This window comes from Stigmatopora nigra, chromosome 8 (assembly GCF_051989575.1).
Source record: "Stigmatopora nigra isolate UIUO_SnigA chromosome 8, RoL_Snig_1.1, whole genome shotgun sequence".
Taxonomy (NCBI): Eukaryota; Metazoa; Chordata; class Actinopteri; order Syngnathiformes; family Syngnathidae; genus Stigmatopora; species Stigmatopora nigra.
The window spans coordinates 9,434,249-9,460,809 of record NC_135515.1 but is presented as its reverse complement, the minus strand read 5'-3'; the positions used below and the strand labels follow the sequence as shown (position 1 = coordinate 9,460,809).

General features: G+C 37.0%; 2 long non-coding RNA genes across 4 annotated transcripts; one reads left to right on the top strand and one right to left on the bottom strand.

The window, feature by feature from the left end:
* Nucleotides 1-309: 309 nt before the first annotated feature.
* Nucleotides 310-6,341, bottom strand: LOC144200589 (uncharacterized). Its single transcript, XR_013327149.1, has 3 exons — nt 6,101-6,341; nt 4,515-4,588; nt 310-1,039 (listed from the first exon to the last, which is right to left on the bottom strand). It is a non-coding gene; the product is annotated as an uncharacterized LOC144200589 (long non-coding RNA).
* Nucleotides 6,342-6,511: 170 nt separating this feature from the next.
* Nucleotides 6,512-25,257, top strand: LOC144201070 (uncharacterized). Of its 3 annotated transcripts, none has more exons than XR_013327267.1 (5): nt 6,512-6,636; nt 13,630-13,696; nt 13,789-13,885; nt 18,568-18,667; nt 23,229-25,257. It is a non-coding gene; the product is annotated as an uncharacterized LOC144201070 (long non-coding RNA). The 3 variants fall into 3 exon arrangements; XR_013327265.1 differs by having other exon boundaries at nt 23,052-25,257; XR_013327266.1 differs by lacking the exon at nt 23,229-25,257 and adding an exon at nt 20,940-21,755.
* Nucleotides 25,258-26,561: the final 1,304 nt, after the last annotated feature.

The window sequence follows — 26,561 nt, the reverse complement described above, 5'->3', positions numbered from 1 at the left end:
AGCAGCTGCCGTTAAAAGTACAGTTCATGCTCAACTGTGCATGCGCACACACACACACGAACATGCACACACATGCAATTAATTACACAAAGCACACCAATTCTACAGACTAAACAGCTTACTTTTTATCTACCAAATCATTCACCAAACTGCTAATGCACATTATCTGCCACTCACTTCCTTAAAAGGTAATAACTGATAAAATGAGACAGATTAAGCACGCTATTAGTGCCGGATAATTGTCCGGATAATGAGTAGATTACGAGTTATTTTCTGAACAGATAATACCTCCAATCTGCCCCAGAGGAAGACTGAAAAGACAGATATGAAATTCAACAAGTGGGATGGAAAATACTGGAAAATGCTTCCACATATGTATCTGCAATTGATGGATTTTTGTCCATCCCAACCTGCCAGCCACCTGCCTTTACCTAACCTAATATTATAAATCTGTGCACTATCACACATACATTTGTATAACGTGCAATCTACGTTTATAACTAGGTTCCACAATATTTACTTGGAAATAAAAGTTTGTGTGGCCAATAACCATTTTGAAAACAGCCATTACTTTATACCATTGCAGTTGTGTGCAATTTTACCTTTGTCCAAGTAAGTTATCATGTGATTTGCTTCTTTGAATGGTTAGACAAAAATTCCTTGACACATTTAACTTAGTTCAATATGTTGCTGATTACATTAACATTTTAATCATGTGTGATGGACAAGCAAGTAAATAGAAATGACACATATATATATATGCTCATGCTGAGGCAAAATCAACAATCAGAGTCTTGCTTGACTGAGTATTTAGTTCCCAGAAATTTCAGTCTATAAGCAAATATTTTGGGACCCTGATAAACACATTCACATGCAGTTTACTCCCATCCCAGTTTCCTCCAGCTGTCCTTTTCAACCCAGCTAGTAGAGGTGTCTTTCCGCATCCCTGTCAAAACATCGGTCATCAATGGCCCTCTGTCCTGTCCTGTGCCTGGGTCTCTGTTTGCCTTGGGGCTTCCACACTGCTCTGAGCAGACTCCTTTTGTGTGGGAGAATCACATGCAAAGAAAGCAATAATGACAGAGGGGAGAGTTTTAGTAAACAGTGGCCTGTCACAACTCAGCGGGACATACTATAGCCATTGCCTTTCTACTGCCACCAGGGAGATTCTAATCTTAAGGGGCCAATTAGACAAAGGAGGTTTTTGTGCCATCTCAGCAGGGTGGGTTGGACATTAATAAATAACAGTGTGAGAACTTGTTTGGAGTTTCAGGGGGGTGTCTGTTGTGAGCAAAAGCAGTCTGATTAAAGCCCTCTTATGAACTTTACTGTTGTATGGGCTAGGTAGTATGCACATCTCAAGCAGAACCTGTCATGATTTTAGACTTGCAGTTCTCATGCAGTTGGTAATAAGTTGCCCTGACTTATGTGACCCACTTTCGCCACATGAATTCCTTGGCAATATGATAATAAATTGTGGAGTTCTTGCTTCTGGTTTAGCTGGCATGACTCCTGGTTTTATCTGAAAGTGTCAGATGTCTTTTTTAGATTCCTGCTGCGTTTATATGCACCAGACATTGTATCCAACACAAGTCTCAGCCGTCATTAACCTACATCGCTCTAATTACCTTCGATCCCAAAGAGAAAAGAATGACATAGCATGGCATGCAATTGCAAGTCAAGTATGAAAAAAGAAAGGCATCATAAGAGAACAAAGAGACAGAAGACTACAAAAATTGTACAGAAAAATCTAAGACAATGAAAAGATGGCATAAATTGTCATATTTTGTTACTATATTTGCACTATTCTTGGGCTGTGCCCAACATCACAGCCAAATTTAAACAATATAAACACCTTATAATCCAAGAGACTATTTTAAAATGAGAAAACTAACTTGCACGCCTCAATTATTACCGAAATAAAACAAATTGATTTTTGAATGCTAAGGCAATTAGAACTGAAGTAAACTAATAATTAAAGTGCATGCTGTGCAAATAGATCGGGATGAGATATTAATGGAACCGATGAACTGGGGAATGATTGATAAAGAAAATAATATGGAGAGTAACTAAACCTGAAAGCTGAACCCAAAAGGAAAGTAAGACAAAAGAAGGAAGTCAAAGAAATGTGATTGACAGCTATTAACAGGTAATGAATGGCCAATACTACACCCGATGCCTTTGGGTAATTGGGCGGCGACACAAGTTTTACAACTCACTGTGCTTGCAAAGGGGGTTAGAAAGATTTTAGAGATGATATAAGACATAGATACTGACCACGCACGGGTGGTCTTCAATGCTCCACTGCCTCACTTGTCGCTCTAGTGTAGTCATGCATGTACTGCCTAACAAAGGACAATCACACACATTGTTGCTATGTCGAAAATGCTGTGATATACTAATTTAGCAGGATGCTGGGAAAAAAATTCTTGTTACACTGAGATTTCAGAAATCAAAGCTTTTTGGCTGTTGGATAAAAATCCAGGGAAGATCACGTTATCTGTCCACCAGTCAGTCCATTCATTCCGGCAAATAAGGACAAGGATATGTATTTGTCTAAAATAATGGAATGAAGGATAGTTACCGTTCAACTGACTATAGACTAGTTTTGTGTAATGGCCACCTTCCAGCCGAGGTTACCTGGGATACCCTGAATTGTTGATACGCTAATTTTACCTGCTGTGGTGAAGGGCACATTTGATAATTAGAGGAAAATTTTGGACAAAGGGAAGTTAAGAAGTAATGTAAGATTTTTTAACAGTAAAAGTTCAGTAAAGTTTTGGTTAAGTAAACTAGAGTACATTTTCCTTGACATAAATGTGTTGCCGAACTGCATTATGGTAATTTCAGTGTCAAACTGATCTTGGCTGCGGATAAAATTACAGAATAATTCATAATGTATAAGGACACCAGTACACACACAGCCATATATGGGTGTGCGCACACACACTTTCTTCTTTACCAAAGAGTATATCAGAGGTTACTGTATCGTTGATGGCAGCCAATTCAAGGGGCTAATAGGCTGCCTAAGTGATTTTGTCTTTGTCCTTTTGTGTCCTTGGCTTTCAATCAAGCACCTCTGATTGCAATCTAGCCAACCAGGTGAGTGGATTCGTCAGGAGAGTGACAACTGGCTGCCAAGATGGAGCAGATCCCTTATCACACTGGGACTTCCTAGATTAATTGAGATAGGTTAAGTTGAAGTAGGAAAGAAACAATGCAAGGAGCCAATTGTAGAGTGGAAATGGAGGCTATTGAAAGTAACATGGCGGACTTCATGAAGGAATATTTGCACTTTAGTTTTTGTACTGTAGTTTATTGGGAGAATTTAGAGTAATTCCTGAGAGCATGAGGTCTAAAGTAAATTAGATGAAAGATTTACCCCAGGGTGTAAGAGGTTTTCAATATAAAATAACAGGGATTATTGTTAGAATAGTAATATTTTCACATATCCTCTTCAAGTTCACAGTGGGATTAATTTCCAACATGGGAAATAACAATATCTGAAAATGCATAGCATACTGCATATATTGATATCTTTTAGGTTTAGTCTGCCACAGTCAGTTGGGAGAGGCTCCAGAATCCCCTTTTGAGGAGACGTGGTTTGGATGATGAATGAATGAATAGCAATCACTGACATAAACAGGTTATAGGTCCCATTAGAATTGTCATTTCAACCTGTATTCTGATCTGCACTGTATTTAACTTTTAATTAGTTTCACATTGTATGTCTCTGTTCATTAACTTCCTCCCCTTAAATTTCCCAGATCATTCCCTTAAGATAATTTTAATCAGCAACATATACGCTCCATCCTCCCCAGATAAAATTTACTCTAACATTCATCCCTGATGTTTTCATAATCCACTTCAGTTGATTAAAGATGACTGAGAGCAGTTTGAGAACAGCAGTGGGTATATGCTCGACATGTTGATTGTAAAACTGGAAAAAAAAGATTCTATTTTCAAAACATCAGGTGCTGAATTTTGGTAAAAAGTGGCAGTACTTGTGTCATCCATTTTTTAACAACTTAGTTGTAGATTGCCAATTTTACATAAATATTTCTGCTCATCTAAATCGCTTGGTCAGCTTGACTAATGTTGAAATGTTATAATGCAATGGTCAATTATAATCATAATTATATTGTTTTGTACAATGTTTATTCACTGATAAAAGATGGAAAAACACTGAGGCTAATGGATTATGTCCATGCATTACTGCTAATTACCAAACCATATAATCTCTGATAAAATTATTAAAGTACATTACACATTGACTGCTCAATAGTTTGTCAACGTGACAGGGATCATCCTCATTGTACCCCAAATTCAATTAGGGTTGGTTTTAGGAAGATAGAGAAGTAGATAGGGACAGATCAATGGGATGACAATTTAACAGATCTCAGAAGAAAATGTGTTTAGACACTGCCAGGATAACAGTAGGAGAGACAATGGTACCGTCCCAAGTCCAGCAGTCCTTGCCAGTTTAGTCGCACCTGTTCCTTGTGACCTCTCACCTTAGCTCTGGACTTCAGAGCCAAAACCAGAGAAACAGGATGTGCAAGAAGTACGAGCAGAAGGATGATTGAAGCTAGGAAAAGAAAGTATGAAGAAAATATTAATAGCAGCAACATGATTCATGTGCGCACTCATTTCACAATGTATTTTATACGTCAACATTTGCCAAATCCTAACCCTGTTGGGAATATGCACAAACAAGGATGGGTAATAACATTTGAGGACAAATCACCCTGTGATCTTGAGTCAACATGTGACGCAACTAAAACAAATATGAAAACAGACACTCACTGATACAGACACATTGGTTGGGTCGATATAGAGAATGATGACAGGAATTACGAGTATATGGACAGAGGGAATATTGGCAGGTGCATGAGTGTCCCCTCTGGTCATGTCGAGTCCACACGCAAGGTAAATATTGGCACCACGTCAATACTCAGACACACACTGCATGCAAAGTTAAACACAAAACAAACAGATTTGTGCAAAGAAGGAGACAGATCTAGTGAAAAAATAAATCTATTAATGAGTCAGTAGTATTGCTAACATTTTGACTTTGACTGTTTCTCCTCTTATTTGCTTTCTACTGTCCAACTTAGACAGACAGCATGTGACACACGGTTGAAATCAGACTCACCGACTCTCTGACATAGTATCATAGAATTTCTACTCTTTGTGAGACATCAAAAGTGATTTGCTATTTGTCTCAATAAAATTTTATTTAGAAGATGGCTTCATGGTTCTTATCGTGAGTTATGATATGCTGAACGGTATTTGCAAATAAATATTATGGTGGGGAAAACACTAAGAGTAACTATCAACATTATATTATATGTATTTATATACAACAAAACAAGAGAACAGAACAAAAGCCACAGACATCAGATTTAGTTTTTGTTTTAGTTGCATTAGCCAATAATACTGATTCTAAGGGCTTTGTACAGGATTCATATGTTGAATGACTTGACAACAATTCATTCATTCATCTTCCCCCTATAGTGGTTGCGGGGGTGCAAGTGTTTTTTTCCCCAACCAATCCAGCACTGAAAGTATAACCAATGGGGTTTTCTCCTAAAACAAAAAGTCCCTGACTGCAACCTGAATAATTGCACTTTTAAGATACCAGATTTGTGGAAAGGTTTCCTCATTTGGTTGGAAGAAAATCCACAGCCACTACGGCCCTTTCTGGAATAGTTTGGAGACCCCTGGTGCAGAGAATGGTTGGAAAGACATAATACAACAATATTTACCAACTTAATTAATCTCTCTGCCAGTTACAGTATCCAAGATAAGCAATAAGAACATGAGAGAAGGTAACTGTCCATCTAGATAAAGTCCTGCAATTGATGACAAGAGGAAGTCATGGTGACAAGCTGCTGACAGGAGGGTCAATAAGGAAAGGAAGCAGAGAGGGGTGGGAGCGGTGGAAGTGGGAGGACATTGTCAATCATTTGAGCTAATGAAAAAGGCAAACACATTAACATGTATGCGCATCATGACACACGCACCCGGTGACAAAGACATTTTAACCAACACAAAATGAGAGCCCAACTGCTTTGACAGATGAGAAATTATTGATTACCTGATTGGAGGAGTGCTGTAGTCAAACACAAGGTCACAAATAAACAGAACTGTCTTGAACAAGCTCTGGAATATTGTAGATTACATTATAGTAAATCATATTATCTTCAGCAAAAGCAAAACGTACATTTTCAATTATTTCAGAGGAGGGAAAGGAATTGAAACAATCACTGGAAAGAAAATCTTCCCACTACATCCTCAAAACATGTTGATTGAAGATTGGCAAAACCTGCAGATAGAAAATAGAGGCTTTTTTTAGATTACTGCACAAAGGGCGGGTGCAGATTTTGGTTTCCACCTATCAAGAGGACTTTCCACCAATCGGATGTCCTCCAAGTGCAATCAGTGGATTGCAGTCAGCTGATTCTTGTTTCTGCAGAAACCACATTGGTTAAATTGTCTGTGTTAGGTTGGTTAGAACTGGTTTACCCACCCTTGCTGTATATGCTCAAGTCTTGTGTGATATATTGAAACTTTGTATGACTTCAAAGTCAGTTCAAGAAAGGGAAAGTTTGAGCAACTATGAAACACTAAAAGGTAGGAAATAGTTAGTGATAAGACAATAAGAAAGATTCTCATTGATAACAAAACAGAACAGTTCTCTTGTTTTTTTTTACCAGATAGATTGACACAAGGAAAGCAAACATGAAAAAGAAAATGTCAAAATCAGAGGCCAGAGTATGACATTCATTGTGACAGGAAAGAAAGAAGGTTGATATTTTCTCTGTGTGAATGTGTACGTGCGTGTACGCGTGTGTGTGTTAAATTGGTGCTGACACAGCTAGCAGGTTATGACATTAATTAGCAAGCTTCAGTGAAGGCTGAAACCTAATCTTCTGGAGAAAAGAGACACCTGAGGGTAGGGAGACGCATCCAAACCCACACTCATATCTACATCCCCTCTTTCTCTCTCTCTCACCTCTTTCTCTCTCTCTTCTCTCTCACTTTCTCTCCCTCTCTCTCTCTCACTCTTTCTCTCTCTCATGATCTCACTTTCTCTGAATGGGGGTGAAGGTAAGACAAGTATATGGTTTCTGTCTTAATATAGTCAAGATGTGAGTTCATCTTCATGAATAAAACCACTCATTCTACTCCATAATCATTTGTTGTGTTAAAGTTTATTGCAAATGAATAAAGATCATGATAGTATAGCAGATGATCTATGTGTGTATGTGCTCGGACCAAGTTTTATGTTTGTAGGTGGGTACTTGAAAAATATGTTTAGTAATATTAAGCATTTAACAGATATTATGGATGGTGTGGTTTTTGTGTCCAAATAATCCTGGGGGCTTTATGTGCAGTCGCCAAGTGCAAACAAGTGCTGGGTGGTGGACCAAACAATGTACAACAACAAACTTTGATGATGGCTATTACATAACTATGTTTTAAGAAAATGCGTTGTTTTCTTTCATTCAGTTGCAAATGTAGTAGATAATAACCCAAAATGACTACAAATATAAAATAGTTTGTTTTCTTTGGTTGGTTATTAGGGGGTGGTATAGACTGGTGTTCCTGCACCAATACAATACCAATATGGAAATACATGCCAGAGACAGTTTACAATATATTATTAGTTTAAAGTTGCAAAGCTGATCTTGAGCATGAAGTTAAATGATAGCAACAAGGTTTTGTTTTTTTTAAAACAACAACGGAAGTTGCAACAGCCATAGGATTTATTGCATCCCATTCAAAATTGCAATTATTAACTGACTGTATGACCGCCAAGACACTGCCAAGTACAAACATTCATGTTAAATCCATACTGGTACTGTATTAGACAGTTGGGGATGTGTGGATTATAAATATTGATCTGCATAGATCACATGTCAACAAACTTGCCTAAAGATGTGTGGCAGGAGCATATGCTTGGGACAGGTCATGGTCGAAGGCAGGTCAGAGGGGAATAGAGTGCAAAACAATGTCAGAAACAGAGGGACACGAAGAGATATTTAGCCTTTCATTCGGGGGTCTGAAAATGTGCTAGACTTTGGCATGCACAACCAGTTAGCTCTGTTTACAAAGGCCAGCAGCAGAACAAATGCAAACCATACGCAGCATGAAGACGCCAGGATAAGTGTGTGCGCATGTGTGCACTCTGCCAAAGCAGCAGGTTTTAACGCAGGGAAATTAAGCCAGCCCTGATGTTTTTCAAAGCGTGAATGGCTTTCAGAGAGCAAATTCTAGCACCCTCCCCCAATTTCTCTCATAGGCACGTCTGGTTTTGGTTCCAATGTATTCCGCTTTTCCGGCGAGTCAGACTACTGCCTCTTCCTGCTATACTGTGTCCAACCCGCTTTGAGTCTGCTTCTATCACATTTAAACAAAATCAGACGGAGAGCCGAACAAAGAGAGTACTGATGATTGTTTGTGACTATATTGCTTTCTCCATGGCAATGTGCACTTTAGGAGGATGAAAATAATTAGATGACTGTAACTCACTATTGTGTAGCCTACAGAGACGACAATTTCAGCATGTTCTTTACTATAATTATGCAAATTATTTTACTTTAACTATTATACTGAATGACCCCAAAACTTTGAGGCCGGCGAGTTAACCACTTGGTCACCGGGCCACCTAAACCTAATATATAATAATAATAATGCCTGTAATATCTGTATAAAATACATTAGATAGGTATCAACAAGAACAACCTTGTTTGACTGTGTTGGGCTGTCATCAACAGACTATTTTGCAAGTAACAGCTCTAATTAGGAGGGAGAAAGATATCTCACTAACTTGTCTGAAACTTTAGCCTGGAGGTAGCAGAGAGGGTTATACAGAGACCCCCAACACACACACACACACACACACACACACATGCAAAAGACTAACTAGACTCATGGGACTGTTGATAAAACAGAGATGAAGTTACAGAAAATAAAATTATCTTAAAAGCCAAAGAACATGAAGATAAATATTAGATACAAAGTAAGCTGTGAACTGTGCATCTGATGTTATCATGAAAATGCACTCAATTTGAGTGAAAATGGCGTATAGCCCCATTTAGCATGATGGAGTTAATTTGTCAACTCTGAAATTCCTTCAGGGCAACTCATCATATTTGATGCATTAAATTGCTTCATTGCCATGCTGATATTCCTTTTTGACATGGTGGTCAGCATGTTTGAATAACATTTTGAATATACCAGTATATTGATTTATTTAATTAAAAGGAGGCCCGGCTAAAATGACGAGTTGGTTCTTGATGCTTTATATTTTTTTCAGTAACTCATGTACAATATACAGGCAGCCTAGTGGACCAATGGTCAGCACCTCAGCTAAACTTTAGACATTCTGATTTAAAGCTAAATTGCTCACGGGCACATTTTGGGAGAAAATAAGTGAAGGAGCTTAACTATTTTACATTCTAGTTCCAACCGAGGACAGATCATCTTGACCTCGTAAGGATCGGGGCTGCAGTATAACACTGCAGTTCGCCTTTTGTGAGGGAGAAAACTTAGTATTATGACATTAAAATATTCGTTTGCTTGTTTTTTGTTCGACTGTTGGGCCACTTACTCTTATAGAAGAAACAACGATCTCCTATACATATAGCAATGGATATACTATATAGTTAATACTAAAGTAAATCCCAAGTTATACCTTTCCTACCATATTACTTTTTTCTGTCTCTATTTTTACCTTCACCTTCAGTCATGTCTAAAGCTCGCCCTGATGTCCCACAGCTTAGCCAATCTGTCCAATCTTTTGTCCTCATGTTTCTTTGCCAGCTGGCTATGGCCAGTACCTCCCTGAGGAGAAGACAGGTGTAGTGACACACACTTCAGTAAACACACAGTCACCTGTGGCATCAGTTGGCCATAAAAAATGGCATTCAGCCAATACATTTTTTCCCACATACACAAAAAAAAAACTCCAGGGCAAAAACACAAATACTATAACTATTATTACCCCAAAAGTCTGACCTATTTTTTACAATGTCATTGCCTTTTTGCTCTTAGTATGCAAGTGAAACACTCTACACAAATAAACACTAATAATGCAAATTTAATTAACTGAGTTGTCACTGTTTGCTTTACCTACAGCCACTGTAATCACAGATTTTGGTTTAAAGGTTTGTTGGCTGCTGCTCAAAACATGCAGAGTAAATGTCAACATTAATTTAATCATGCATTGATGCTTGACAGTTTATCTGGTTGAAAGTAACAAGGGCTGGAGTATATACTGGTTGCCTTTTGGGGTTTATAACAGTATATACTTTAGAACTGACACAACTTTAGGATATATACTCAATTCCTCTGAGATGGCCCACTTTAATGATAACAGCGACCAGAAAAACATTAACAGCAACCTGAGCGCTCATACTTCAACCTAAGCAGCTACATTCAAAACATTGACATAGTTACTATAATTAGTAACCTTTGACCCATTCTCTTAGTAAATCACCTTTAAATGAGATCAGATTGAAATTTATATCTGCGATTGGCTGACCACCGATTCATGGTTTCCCTTGCCTGGTGCCTATAGTTAAGCTGGGCTGGGTTCCTGCACACCCATGACCCTAGTGAGGATAAGGTATTCCAAAAATGAATGACTGAAAATTACATCTCAAATCTGATTATCTCCTTTTCTTTGTCAGACTGTATTTCAAAGAGACCTATTTAGGCTAACTTATACAGAGTTCTTTTTAAAATCAGACCATATGTAGCATCTTTTAAAGGCAACATTCAAAATTCAGCATATTAACTTTGATGTTATATTGAGGTTGCTTATGATGTTTATTCTTATTGTATTATATATTTATTGCATTTAAATTAATGAGACAGTAGACTGTGGATTTATCTTATTTTAAATGTAGGCTAAAGATTTGTAAGGGTTTCTTTTTTTTATGACTCATCATAGCCAACTGGTATTGTGGCTATATAATATCAACTAAGTCGTTAGTTAAAGAGGGGATTGTTTTGTGCTGGTGGTAATGTGATCACTGTGGTTAGGCAAGCAGGACTTACGTGTGTTTTCAGTCCAAAGTTAGAATGTGCTGTCATGGTGGGGGTGATGTGATGTGGAGCCACTCCAAGGAGGCGGGTATACGAGGAGAATTAGATTAGTGGATGGAATGTAATCAGAAAGACAAAATTACGGTGTATGATCAGAATGGGACAGAAGGGGACATGTGAGTGACAAGATAAATGGTAAAAACTTTTCTAGAGTCTCCATGTGAATGCCAAACAGGGGTAAAAGATCCATAACCACAAATTTGAAATGTGTCAAAACTGAGCCAGGAAACTGATTGAGAGGCTCTTTAAAAATATGAGTCCTTACTAGAAAAGCTATTTCTTGAAAGTAGATTAAAGTGCAACGAAATCCTGGAGTTTGATTTTACTTGGTAAAATGCAGTAATAAAATAAAAGTGCAGCATGGGTGAACAGTAATTGAGAAAGATTTTACAAAATGGACAAGTGGTTTCTCTTTACATTATTTACCTTACCTACAAACCCAATTAGCTGAAATCAGATTCAGTGTTTACATTAGCATCAAGAGATGATTATGTGAAAGTTAGCATTCCGGTCTCACATTCCCCCATTCGTCGTCCTTGGATTGTGGCGGTCTGTTCTCAACATGAGAACATACACAGGCAGACACACAAACACACACTGTGTACACTAACACAGACACAAATGGTAAAAACATTCCTTTTATACATACATAATAGTATTAATAAAATATCCTTTACCAATAATCAAATACAAATCAAAAAGAAAGGACAGCAAACCTTCCACAAGCCTAATACATTTTTAGTCTCAGGGAAAATGCATAGAAAATATAACTTTCAAGTAAATCAGAATAATAGAAGGTAGATTGACATTTCAAGCGCAAAAAGATGTTTGCTTAACTCTAGATAGTATTTAATTTCTGATTGAGTCACCATAAAAGCCAAGGTATCTGGAAAAGAGACATGAAATTGCTTATATTCATTACATTTTTAGGGTTTAAACAGGAGAGTGATTAGTCTTTCATTTCATTCATTTTTTTAAAATTGTTGTATGAGTCAACTTTACAAAATTTTAAAGACTGTTTTATGACGAAGCTGTCTCCTCAGTTTAGTGTGGCGGCCTGTGGGAGGAAGCAAAGTGAGAATGATGACACATTTTGTGCTTTATTTCCTTTATCAACAACAATCGACTGTGAAAGACACTGACTTGCTCCAAACTTGCACTCACCTGCATAGTCTGCCCCCTGGGAGATTCTAATTAAGAAAAATAAGATTTTCTTTTAATCTTAACGTGAGATTTTATTGAATTTGTTGTTGTCTCAATTCTGTGTACAAAATGGTTCTTGATCTAAAGAATTGTTGTGAACACCAATACCAAAATAGTGGTATTAAATCATGTTTGATAACCAATTTTGAATGATTATGATAGATGATATGCAGGCATTGCTCCTGCAGGAGCACACTCAATTTGTCTATGCTCAAAGTGTCCATGTCAAAATAAAAGCATGGGATTTTGTCCAACCACCCAATAGTGCAGTGGTTTGCCTGCCTTTGGTGCGGGCAGTCTGGGCTCGATTCCCATTTGTTGGCGGTGTGATTTTGAGCGTGAGTGGTTGTCTGTTTTGTTGTGCCCTACAATTGGCTGGCAGTCAATTTGGGGTTTATCCCGCCTGCTGCCCGTGGTTGGCTGGGATTGGGTCCAGCATCCCTAACCACCTCTGCGTGAATAAGCGTTATGGAAAAGGAATGAATGTATTCGTCCATATTGTGTGAATGAAGTAAAACAGGCTTTTCAAACAGTACAACTGAATTAGACTCTCTGGAGGGATGTTTCAAGTCTACAGGCCATGCATTTTACACATTTTTTTGATTGAGTGGATTTGTAAGAATAGTTTGTCCCTTTACACAGACTGATGTCAAGTATTTACTCATGTGAAAGGCCAAAAACATTTTTTCTTGACTGACAGTCCAAGCGTTGAGACTTTCTAACTAAAAAGTGTTACATTGTTTAATCCACTTCAGGATCTTCTCTGTTCGGACCACCACACAGGCAGACACAAATGCATTTTGCAGTATAAAATATAAATAGCCAAAGTGTTCCCTACGCCTCGACCTCAAAATGTTTGTTTGGAGTCTAAATAGTTTTAGGCATTATTTGTCTCTCTGTGTGTGACTTCCCATGGCCAAATTGATTATCATAAGGAAGCAAAATATTGGACTGTTGTGTGGAACTAAAATGTTTCTGTGCAAGTTGAGAAAACATAAATAAGTCTGCACACTTTGGTATAAACACTGCATTTTGTGTATTTTAAGAGGACAAAATGATATTACCATCACAACATGAATCTGTAGCTGCATTCCAACGTTATGTAAATACTCATATTAATATTCTAAAAAATGTTATGAATACCAAATGAATATACTATTGTTACCATTTTTATTGTGTATTTTATCAAAGTGTATATTAATTAATTCAAGTCAAACGTTCAAGGAGAAAAACTTTTGGTGTCATTCACAATATGTCAATACTCTGCTCCCCCTCATATATTTTTCCACTCCTGTTTTTTTTTTTTAGCTCACACCCAGTCGTTCCTTTCATCAGGGTTGCAGACCTTTCACCTTCCATATTTCGCCCTTGACATGTGAGTAGCCATAGTAGTCTAATTGTCCCGCTGGTAATCATTATGACTTTTGTCCTCCCTCTAATCAACACTATCGCTGTACACATCTCTAGGTTTTATGTGCCCACCTGCTCAGGTTGCCACTGGCTATGTTGACAGAAGAAGGACATAAAAGAAATGTGAAAAAAAAAGTCTGCATATCAGAAAGCGGTAAGACTGCCATTGTACTTTCAATAGAATTACTGCCTACAGGAAATTAGTATGAGAGGTTTTATTCCTCTTTGCAATTCACACAGCCCCCGCTCTTCTTAAGTGAAAAGAACATTTGGATAATCGTTGCTGGCACACAGGTAATCATTTTGGGGGATAGATTGCAGTTACAGTAATGACACAAAAAAAGCATATAAACTAAAGGGTGAGTATGGTATATTACTGCAATTTTTATTACATACATAATTTAAAAGTATGTAGTGTGTGATGATGCATGTAGTGTTTAACCTTTTGCAAGCTTTGAGTAGCTGGAATATAGGAATATTAGGACAACTTATCAATCAGATGCTTTAAAAGTGTATTTAGTTGATTGCAGTCAGGGTCTACTTGTTTCAACAGAAACCTCATTAGTTAATCTGTTTGTGCTGGTTTGGTCGCAAAAAAAAAAAAAAAAAAGGATCCACAGCAGCCCTTTGTGGATTAATTGCCAACACTTGATTCCGATGCTCCATCGAGACTTGGAACTTAAATTGTGTTTGGGCTTAGCACAATGCACTGCATAATTGATGTACAGACCCCCACTCACACTAAAAACATCTCATATGAATCTATTGCTCACCAAAGATGTTCTACATGTTTTGGTGGAAGTCTTTGTGCACTTCTAACTTTGACCCATGCTCACTTGGCTGTGCTCAGGTGCGTACGGATGCTTTCTATGGTAAGCCAGCAGGGTTCCTATGTTCCCCGCTGGATGCGTTGATTAGTTTGGCCTTAGCGGAGTTAGGTGGTCTACTGGATGCTCAGTGGACTGTACCAATGTGACATTACGGCAGATTTTCGGAGAAGAATACGAGGACCTACTGAATACAACACAGAACGATGCAAGAGCTCACCGTGTGGGGGGTTTCTGTTTTAACACTCTGACATTTCTCAAACGTTGATTCATTCCTGTAGGAATTTGTCTAGTTGATGGAGGGCACTCTCAGACACTTGATGAACATTCGAGAAAAAACTAAATTAACTACCAGAGCTTTTTAACATAAGGCATTTGCATGCCAACTTGATAAGGGAAGGCTCAGAGACCACTACACAAAATATTTTAAGTATATCAATGGATTTTTTGACTCATTAAAAAGAGGATATTTTCAGTTTGACTTAGCAGAACTTCTTAATAATAGTTACTTGTTGTTTCAGTTATGTAATTTTGTGGTGTTAGCTTACTTGTTAATGAACCAGATGGACTTGTGAAAGTGTATGGGTGTGTGTTGACTGGGCAGCTCTTTACTATATTTTTGTCATTTTAATTGCTAAAGACATTTAAAAATATATATTCAAATATTTACTGTGGAAATATCTCATGTTACAAAATGGACATTGGTTATTCCAAGAGATGCACAGAATTGCTATTTTTCTCTCATTTGAGTGGATATGGATTACAATCAAGGCTAATCAACAAACAGAAAATTATGTTAGTATATTTTTGGGAAATTTTGACAGGATTTATTAGCATAATGTTCTGGCAGAATTGTGCTATAAATTACAAAAACCTCACTGAAGAAGCTCTTTTGGATAGAAGAAAAAACAGGAAAAACAATTATATTGTGAAACAGAAATAAAAGAGAACGGTGAAATGAAGCATGCAAAGGGGGGGAAAGAACAGAATATGCAGGGATCTTGCAGTACGTGTGATGGATGAGTTTCAGCTCAGGTGTGACGGTGTAACCAAATTTAATCCCTGAGCAAAGAAAAAAAATGAATGAGAGACAAGGTTATCATTTCACTTCCTCTCTTCTCTTCCAGTGCACAAGATTCTAAGTTTAAGTCCAACTATTCTACAATAATTCAATTTCTGTTACTCTCACTCCCTTCAAAGAATTGTTCGTCATTTTTTAATAATGTTCTCTCAGCAACTTTTTCCTCAAATTGCATACTATTGGTCAGTGCCTGGATAGAAATTCTTAGTCTAAACCAGAAGTGGGCAAACTATTCCACGATTCTTTCTGTATATTACCTTTCCAAAATAATACAAAAAAACACAATAGACACCCATCAATTCACCCATCCACTGAAACTGGAGACAATCTCAGTTGACTGAGAGTGAAAGGTGTAGTATACCCAATCACAGTGCGTGTTTGACTTTATATTTTCTTTTTAGCAGTGTTCTCTCTTTGTTCCAATTCTTATCCGATGACAGAACTGGAAAATTTCCAGCTCAACCTCTAACACACGCATCAAAACCTTGCATACAGGGATACAAATACAGAAGCTTAGTTTGCCAGATGGAACAAATCTACAAAGAAATACAACCATTCATGCCATTTTTCAAGGGAGGAGCACTAAATTCCTGGAGAAATCCCCTATAAAAATCCAAAGGAGGATCTTTGATTCATCCACACTGCATAAAGTCCGAACTCAAAATATGTCTTTTAATACAACATTTTTAACAGTAACTACCCCTGCAACACTTTAATGACCCATACCCAAAATGAAACTTTGACTTTGTGAATATAACATTGTTTGTTAGGGGGCACAGATAAATACTCTCTGTCTCTTGAATTAAACTGAATCATATTGATTTTGAAATGCACTGCACCTCATCTAGCTTCCTATGAAGAGCAACATTGTTGTAAATTATTAAAGGCTTCATCTCACTTACCGTTTTGAAAGTTGTCCAAAAAGTGATTTGTAAAACCCCTTCTCTAACTATGTAACCCCAATTGATCATTGATTTTGAGCTACCTTGTGCCCCAATATTTTGTTCAGAAAGCTTTACACAATAAAATAACCACTGGACTGTATTTCTATCAACATGTTACTTCAGTGTCCTGTAATTTCCCACAACATGATTAATGTCATCACTAAATGACACAATGAACTGGTGATAAGTGCTGATGGGGAAAGATATTGAATATACAAACGTGTTGACAGAGGAGGCTCCTCTAATGGCAATCGTGCTCTGACCTCTGACTTTTCCCCTTTGACCAAGCCTGTGGTCAGACATAATGATCCATAGCCATATTGTTTGTGTTGACATGAATGTCGCTTGTCACTGCGTCACAAATACAATGGCTGACTTGTAAGGGAGTATAATCGAGATTTCTTAAAATTAGAAGGTTTTTAGGGGTTGTTTTGATGCAACTATAATAATATATAAGATACTGATGCAATTGAGTAGGGCTTTGAAGGAGGCAACAAAAACAAATGGAATGTAAATTGTTCAGATGTTGGAGAAAAGCTATTACGCCAAAAAGTAATTTTTGGTTTAATACACGACAAACTAAAATGCCAAATTATTTTTAATTGAGGAGAAACTTTCAAACTTGCTTAAATGGATTCAGTCACACAGAAAATTCCCGAACAATAATATGAGCACACTGGAAGAGTAGTATGTCTGCCTCACAGTTCTGAGATCAAGGTTCAATCCCCAGTAGGTTCCAACCTTCTTTTGTGGAGTTTACATTTTCTCCTCATGGCTGTGTGGGGTTTCTCCAGGGACTCCTGTTTCCTTCCACATCGCAAAAACACCTATGGTAGACTGGTTGAACACTCTAAATTGGTCACAAGAACTGTTGTGAACAGGAAAAATATGCTAAAAGTCGCTCCAGGATATTTTTACCATCAACCTTTTCCGTTTCTTTGACCCTGAAACACCTTTTTGGAGACATGATGTAGTTACTCGTCTGGCCCACCTTGAAATCCACAATGAAAATTCATAATTCATCTTTGAATCGTGTTGATTGTGAGACCAGTGAGAGCTTCCTTGACAGCCTTTGTGAATTAGTCAAAACGGGGAAAAGTAAATGCTTTGATGTAATATTATTGGATATCATTAGATTGATCAATGACAATAATTAATGCAGGCCATGCAAATGTGAGTATATTTGCATCACGATATGATCTGTGACTTATTAGCAATTGTGTAGACTCATTTTCACTGAAGTCAGCAGGGATGGTTGCCAACTCTCTACCACTTTCAACTTGAGGAGGTATATAGAGAATTAGTTGATCATATCCATCTGCGTTTGTGTGTTTGGACACAATGTTTTGACTCAGGATTAACGAAAGAATAATTCAAACTAGATCATTGCATTCAACTCGGCAGGTCCATTTATGCATATCCACAAAAGCTCAACATAGTTCATTATCCACAGCCTCACCATGATGTTGATTTTGCAACTCCTCACCGACGGTGCTATTTACCTAGTGTCTTAGCATTTGCTGATAATGAGACTGATGTGTGCATGTGTGTGTTTTGGCGAAATTTCTATATACCAGATCTAATAGAAGGATCAAAAGATTTATTCTATTAGATTTTTCATCATTTCTACATCTCATTTACGGTCTCCTAGCCTTTACCCCTGTGGTGAAATTTGTAGCTTATATCAACATCTCATTTTCACCAGTCCTATTACAGCCTCAATGTGGTCTTTTTCTGAGCATGTGAAATGAAATCATAGTGTAATTCTTAAGGGCTAAATCCTCACCTATGACACTTATACTCTCGTACTACTAAAGTTAGACCATTGAAATCATCATATTTAATTTGTTTTATTTATATATATATGCATACATACTGCTTACTTATAACTAGAGTATATATTTTAAAAATTCTCAAAAAAAAGGTCCTGTTTTATTTATTTATTTTGATCATTTTAACCTTCCCCACAATGTCCTGCTCACAGGAATCCATGGATGAACCTTGAAAGTGCAACTGCAATTTGAGCTGAATGACATCAAAATGGATGCAGAGGAGCTGATGTATTCAGAGCGGCAACATAAAAGGTGACATTTGAAAGGATGCATATTAGTCAAATGCAGTGGATACATTAATTCAGTGTGACTAAAAGCCTTGTTAGAATTCACAGTTAGAAAGTCTGAATGTGCACTCATAAGAGGAAAAAGAACAAAGGGAACAGAGGCAACAGCGAGAACCATTGAGGGTTAGGATAAAGTGCCTGTTTTTTAATGTCTCACTTAAATGAGTATCACAATGATTCACCTTTTGTTTAACGTAAAACCTTGGCAACATTAGCATTATGGTCCTCTATTAATGTGACTATTTTGATAGTATGAGCAGAAATGCAAGAAGGGTCTAAGTTCCACAAACTGTCGTATTGGTATGGGTGTAAATTTATATTTGCATATTTTTGGATAACTGAATGACTATCTTACAAATCCAGAACTGCTTTTCAATTGAAGACTATTCTCTGGTTTCCATGTTGGTGCACATAAGTCAAGCAATCTGGCTTTAATGTTCGCAGGCTTCAAGTAGGTTGGGATCATGCAAAAGTGGAACTTTTCAATCATATAGTACAATCCTATAGGAGAAACATTGAGCTCATGTTTTCTCTTCATCTTCAATGTGAAATCTTAATGTTTTCCATTTGCAGCAGAATAATGGGGAATTGGTCTTACTGTTGCAATTCTTTTGTAGGGAAGCAAAGGTCACATTGTGGATAAACTTATCGTTTTCTTGCGATAAGAATCTTTTCTTCTGTGGTAGTAGAATTGGACAACCTGCAGGGTGGGCTTATCCACTTCTCTTGAGCTCTTATCGTATAAAGTATTGAGAAAAACTATTTGGTGTTCACTTGTGATTGGCAATGTGATTGCAAAGGACACGTTTACCCTATCCATAGTCTTGAAGTCTCCTTCCGATTCCCCTCTAAGGCAAAGTTTTTCTTTACATCATATGCAACGCAGTATTTTGAAATATTGTTGGGATCATTTTATAATCATTTTGCTCCATGTAAAACAATTTTGTTTAAAGCTGTAAGTACTATGTGAATTATGTATATGATTGTTATCATTACTATTTTACCCCAAAAAATACTATTAGAATTTTACCTCTGTGATATTTAACAAAATACTAATTTTCAAACAATAATTGTATATTACACATTCCCTCGTCTACTTTAAGTTCTATTTTTTTTTCTTTTTAGAGAGCTTGGCCAACTTTTAATCAAAGGCCGGCCAATCACTATTATATGAAATTCATATAAATAAGGGGAATAGGCAGTTCAAAAGAAGGGTGGAAATAATATATCCTCCATTACCATTAAATCTCAAGGAGCCCCAAAAAGGCTATGACGGAATGCCCAGGACAAAATTTGCATTGAAAGAAGGAGGATACAAAAAAGAAGGAGGAAAGGTACAGTCCAGCAGTACCACAGCATCTGTGTAGTGTATATTTCATATGGAACTATTATTTTTAGAAATGTAGTCAAAGTTTATAGGTGTGGTGAGAAGATTAAATACACACTCTCCATGCATATGGCTACAAAATGAGAATGTTTTTGAACAGTTCACAAGTACTACACCTGGCTAGCTTCCATCCAACTATACAGGCGATCATTTGTTTGAATTCCTTTAAATTTTCTGCAAACAGGGCTGTATAATGACACCCATGTTGGCAGGGTCAATGTATGATGGTTTTCAAAAGCTACACAATATAATATTTCTCTTCAGCTGTTTGTGTTTGTTTATGTTTGAGCTCATCTGTGTATATTCTGCTGCGTAATTTCTTCACTTAGGAAAAGATTGACGGGTCCGTGAAGAAAAAAAAGGTTTGTGTGAATGGAAGCTGACACAGCATTTCCTTACGTATGTTTCTTTTTTATATGCTGTGGTATAATATAACTAACTCAGTGACAATTTTTATACACACTGCTGAGAATAGACATACATAATTAACATGTTACAAAAAAAATTACTACTTTCTTTTCTTTTTTTAAACATGGAGGGATTAAAAGATCATTTGAGGGAGATTATACTGTCACAGCAGCAATATTCACTTCATTTGCACTCACTCAATTCACATAATTCATTTAAACAATAAAAGGTATACAGTAATGGAGAAATAAATACAACTTTGAGGATAGGGTAAGATATATAGACGCGCAAGATGTTAAAATCTAATCATAAAAAAACTGTTCTACTAGTAAGAAAGACTTCTCAATGTTGTGTGGTGTATGTTTTTATATTTTACCTAAGCTTTTCTCAAATTGCACTAAAGTGCTCTTTGTTCTGGTGTTCTTTTTTCATTCATGTGCAGGGTGAAGCAGTACATCCGTTGCTATTACACCTCCATTAGTGCCCTAGTATTCACAGCGGGTCTTCAACCAAGAGAATAACCTTTGAATGTTTTTTTTTTCAATAACAAAGACACAAATGTGACTATTACTGAACCACATCCTCAGTTTTCCTGTTTAAAAAAAGGATAAAAATGTATGAGCTGTTCATTGCATCTGGACCAACAACATTGACATTCTCAACACTCAAACATATTCACAAATCAATTTTATACTGTAAGGTATTTGTTCTTCAAAGGCATTTTGAAATAAAATTTTGGGGATATAGGAGGAAAGAAAATGAGAACATGCCAAATCAAAACAATTGTTTCACCACGAAATCAAGGTAATCATCTATTAATTTGCTATACCACTTATCCTTGTATGGGTCGTTAGTAACTGGAGCCCCTTTCATCTGATTTGTTACAACAAGCAAAGGTTTTTTGGAGGCACTGTGGTTTCCTTCCACATTCCAAAAAGACACCGTCGTAGGTGGGGTGGACGCTCAAAATTGTCTCCAAGGAGGAATGTGTGTTTGTCTCAATGTGGCCTTGATGGCAAAGATTTTAGGCCGTAACATGTCTCATACCCAAAGTCAGTTGAGATGGGCCTGAACCCATGTGATGGTCATGAAGATAAGAAAATGAATGAATGTAAAAAGATGTGTGATTGTCTTGAACTCGGTCACAATTTAAACCACAAAAATTGTCCAATGTCCAAACCAATATTTTTCGAATTATGAACCAACGTCTCCATTTTACATGTTCCAATGGCAAATACATGAATGGCCGCATGTCTAATTGTGGTTGATTTTTTTTTTGTCAAGTTTGAAAGCTCTCATCTTAGTCATTTCCAGTGAACCTCCAAACCTTTAGTGGAGTCCTTAAAAATATACAAGGAACTCTGCTCTCCTCACTTTGTGTGTGCTCTCATAATATTGATGCTCTATCCACTTTATTTGGATAGTTTCACGGTGGGATTCCTGTTTATTTTATTCTATAAGTGCTCCGGAGTAATCAAATCTCAACTGAAATATTTACTTTGCTGACAGTTCTTCAGTCTGAAATTTTTATCCTCAAGGAAAATTCTATCAGGGTCTGACTTTCTTTCCAAAGCAGGGATCTAGGGAAGATTATGAAGACTATGTAAATGACTCTGTCTCTACAGTGTTGAGAAAGAACATTAAATCCTAATAGAGGGAAGTAGGGAGTTGTGGTGAAGCGACAAGGGGGCAAGTACAGTATCTTGAGGAACACAGCTTCAAGAATTTGCCACGGAAATCTATGGATTATCCCACCAGTCTCTAATGGATGTCGCTGGGGTTATGAATGGCAGCCCAGTCCTCTGAGAGCTTTGTGGAACTCGAGCCAGGGATTAAATATGAATAGATATGGGATAAAACCCAGGAAGCCATTATACTGCTACCTATCCTAATTGAAGTTAAGAATTCGACATAAAGTGGCTTATTAGTGGAGTGCTTAACATTGCTATTGCTCAGAGGAGAATGGAGGATAAAGGGAGGGGAAAAAATCCTATTATCTAAAACAATTACATTTGCTAGTGTACTAGTGTTTTGCTGAGGAAAAAAAAAAGTTTAGGGACAATATGACAAATATTACACTGATTAAATGTAAAATATTTTACACCGGTCTCTGTTCTTTGTCTGATAAGAAATGCATCTAGTAGGTAGTGCATAATAGTCCAACGGTAACAATAATTAAAAATTAATTAGTGTCTTCTACTACTACCACCTTTTGGTTGTTAAAAGCACGATGATTGTATTAAAGTATCCTTTATAAATATATTAAATGTATTATGTTGGTCATATTGTCATATGGAAATCATCTTTTGCCTGAAATAATGGTTTAATGTCATTTTTTTCTTTTTTTAACTATAAAACATGCTTAAAAGAATAATTGATATCAAGGAGAACTATGGATTTGACAGTCCAACAAATCATAGCCAGAGAAATGCACTTTATGACGACTCTTACATTACTGTGAGCATCACTTTTTAAGACTGTGCTTTCTGCCACAAAGTGTCTTTTTAGTTGTGCTAGATAATGTTTGACTTTATCTTTGTCCTCATTCTCCTAGTCTGCTGTACGCCAACCTCCATTTGCCCTCTTAAGCAAAGTGTCCTCTCCATCTAATACATTCCAGCTGGGGTTGTTCGCACGGCCAATTAAAGAAAAAACGTTTGGCTGCCCTGAATGAGGCAACCACATGTTGAAGTATGACCTCACCTTCATTCTGCCCTCCACCCCTCCCCAGGACATTACCTATGAGAGATCGAAGGTCACAGCGCTCGTAGTATCTTTTTCACTGCAGCAAAGTGGAAAACATGGACACTGAAGAGAAACTGCAATTAGTCTCAACTATGAGCAAGCCTTTTCCTGGAGAATAACCTCCCGCAAGGTCCCACAGGAGAACAGTGGAAAATATATGGATAAGATGTGGTATCATGAAAGCTTTTTTCTAACTACATGGGCAAATATTTTAATTTTCTTAACAGCCATTCAAACATAAGACTTGATTAATTGACTGATTTACTTTAAAAGATAAATGAAAAAAGTGTAATATAGAAATTGAAGATTATTGAAGGTCATTAGAGGACCCTCATTAAACACAAAAGTGATAAGAGTCCAGTGATGACAAGCAATTTTTTTTTGTTGGATAACAAAGTTGCTTGCTCGGGAAAAAAAATGGAAATGTAGACATGGAGGCATATGAGAAATTGATGACATTGTGAGGCCTTCTAGCAAGAGAGTTGTTGGCTGTCTGAAAATCACAAAGAGAAAAAGCAGCAAAGCTTCAGTACAACCTAGGCACCATTTGATCTCTCTGTATGTGACTAAGACAAGTTTCTGTCCACATACGGTTGCGTAACCTCTTTTAAAGCCCCCTTCTTTTCTTTGAAGAATTCAAAAAGGCTGGGTTTCTTTGACAAGACCGTGAAAAATCACACTCTATAAACACATAATGGCACACTACTTAGACGTGGGCATATAGTGGGAGGGATAGTAGAGAATATATAGAGTAGATTTGTCTTTTAAAGTCAATAGAGCATTCCTGTATATTAACGTCTACACAGTCTAACGGAGAAAAAAAATAGATACTCCTCACAGAAACATTTCAGCCATGCAATGGAGCTTGCATGTTTTCTCTTTCTTACATGACTTTCCTCCAACATCCCCAACACAACAATGATTGGCTGACTGAACACCAATGCAGCATCACAATCCGATCATGGATCAGTGGACATTTTAGCCCTTTCAGAGGAAATATAATTAAATGAAGATGAGAGAGATGTTGTGGAGGAGAGCACTTTTCAGTGAGAATAGTTTGGCGTCAAAGCCTATCGATTTGAACTGACATATAATGATGACGAAGAAAAAATATTATCCTACATGTGGTGTAGAGTTAGAAGGAGTTTAAAAGAAAAATGCACGATGCCGACTATTGGAAGATGTTATGAATATGATGTCGTAAACAGCCCTGATAAGAAGAATTGAAATGCAATTTTCTTTTTCATTATGTGATATTTACATTCAGACATACAGCTCATTATCCTGTAAGCAAAACGGGGGGAAAAAGTAGCACTCTAAAGTCAGAAAATTTAGGTAATTAACAGTATTAGCCAGTCAACATGTTATTTTTCTAAATTATTGAACAATAAACAGGTAAAGTGTCAAAGATGTTATGCTCTTTTTACTACAATACTAATGATTAGACAAACTTGATTTTCTGCCTTTTTATGCCTCAAAAAAGGAGATGTTTGTAGATGCAAATTCACCACACAATTTAAGTAATAAGAAAGCTGTTTTTGCCCCCGAAAAGATTGAAAAATAATCTCCCTGGGTCAATGTTTTTGCTTAGAAGTACAAAACCCACAGTTTTTTAAATTCACATTGGATCTTGATTCCTCAAGTCTATATATCTATAAAACATATGGTTGCATTCTACTTAAAGAAAAACTGACTGTTTGTTGGAAGGAAATCAATGAGTCTGTACCACATGGTTTCAAGGGAAAAGATAAAGCAACCGGTAGCAAAGTTAGAGGGACAGAACCACTCAAATTAAAACAAGACAATTTTGCAAACTTTAATGGGAAGCAGAGAACTTGGGTCTATCAAATGCAGATTCTCGCTTATATTGTTGGGCATGTGTGTAATATGAAGCTCAATATGAATTAAATAAACTGTCTGTCTCACCCTTGACTGCTCTTTCACATGTTGAATAAAAAGAGGGAGATGATCTCTCCCAGGAAACTGCAATCTTGATTCATCCCACATGCTTTTAAATTGGTAAAGGAAATGCTTTTTTTTTGGCAATAAAACCTGAAAATGTCAGTAAGCTCATGTTTTAGCCTGGCTTTTTTTTTCTGATTGTTCCCTCCGATTTCCTGACATTGCATTCCCCCCTCCCAACACTGAGCCAACTTTCAATTCCCTCTGTATGTTGACAGACACTCTCTTCTTGTCGACCTTGCTTTTCTTCCTGTGTTTCTAGAATAGGGTGGGGGGTTCTGTAGGGGGTGAAAGGTGAAAGGGCGGCCTTGTGCTTGGTGCTGTCTGGGCCTCTGTCAACACAACCTCTGGTCTGCAATAGCATTTCCCCTGGATCCTACTAAAAAGGAAAAATGAGGAAGTGGAGGGTGGTCAAGAAGTCAATTAGGTGCACGGTTGACATTCAAGAGCAAGCAGTTCACATGCAAACCAATGAAAAGTTTAGTGAGCCTTTAAACTGGAATTCTACATGAAAAGCATTTAATTATCTGTTTTATGAGCATCCATATAAACATTTTGCTCACTGATTCTTTTTCAGTGACTTTATAAAATGTTGACAATGTACTTAAATAATACAAATACTGTGCGCTGGCAAAATATCAGGAGGTATTTTACAGTGTGTTTTTGTTAGTATCCACTGTAACTATCATTAAACCATATGGCTTTTGTTTCAGCATTGTAAAGAAGAAAATGCAATATGGCATCCAAGATGTTCATGTTAAAGGCATGGTGCTTTAATTAATTACTAATGGTACGTATGAGACCCGTAAAATGATATCCATTGTAAGAACTGTATCAGAAATATAGGATTTTTTATCGATCATGTTCAATTTTATTTGGCACAGTTAGTTAGTTGCTTATTTAATAAGGTGTGTTTTATGATTGCCGTCATTTTCAGTGGCTTCTGATAATATTTGTTTTACTCTTTTGCTTATAATAATCAGACATAGGCTTTGTCATCATCATTGACTCAACAAAAGCCTAATTGTCATCATACCCAGAAGCGTATGAAATAATCTTTCTGTTAATCCTTTTCTGTCATTGCTGCTGCTTACATTTGCACACTGCAAAACTGCAACACTCAAAAGTTAGAATAAATAGTTGCTATAAAAAAAAGAAAAGAAAAGAAAAAAAAACAGATTGTTGTTAAAATATTAAGCGCATGTGAGAAAACCCAACCCAAGCCAACATTTATTCTAATTCCAAGTTTGACCCACAACATTAAACCTGGGGTCACCTACAGGCTAAACTAAAATCCTGTTTTGCTCTGTTTTACTTATCCATTGGACATCAAAAAGAACATCCGTAGAGGTCAGTC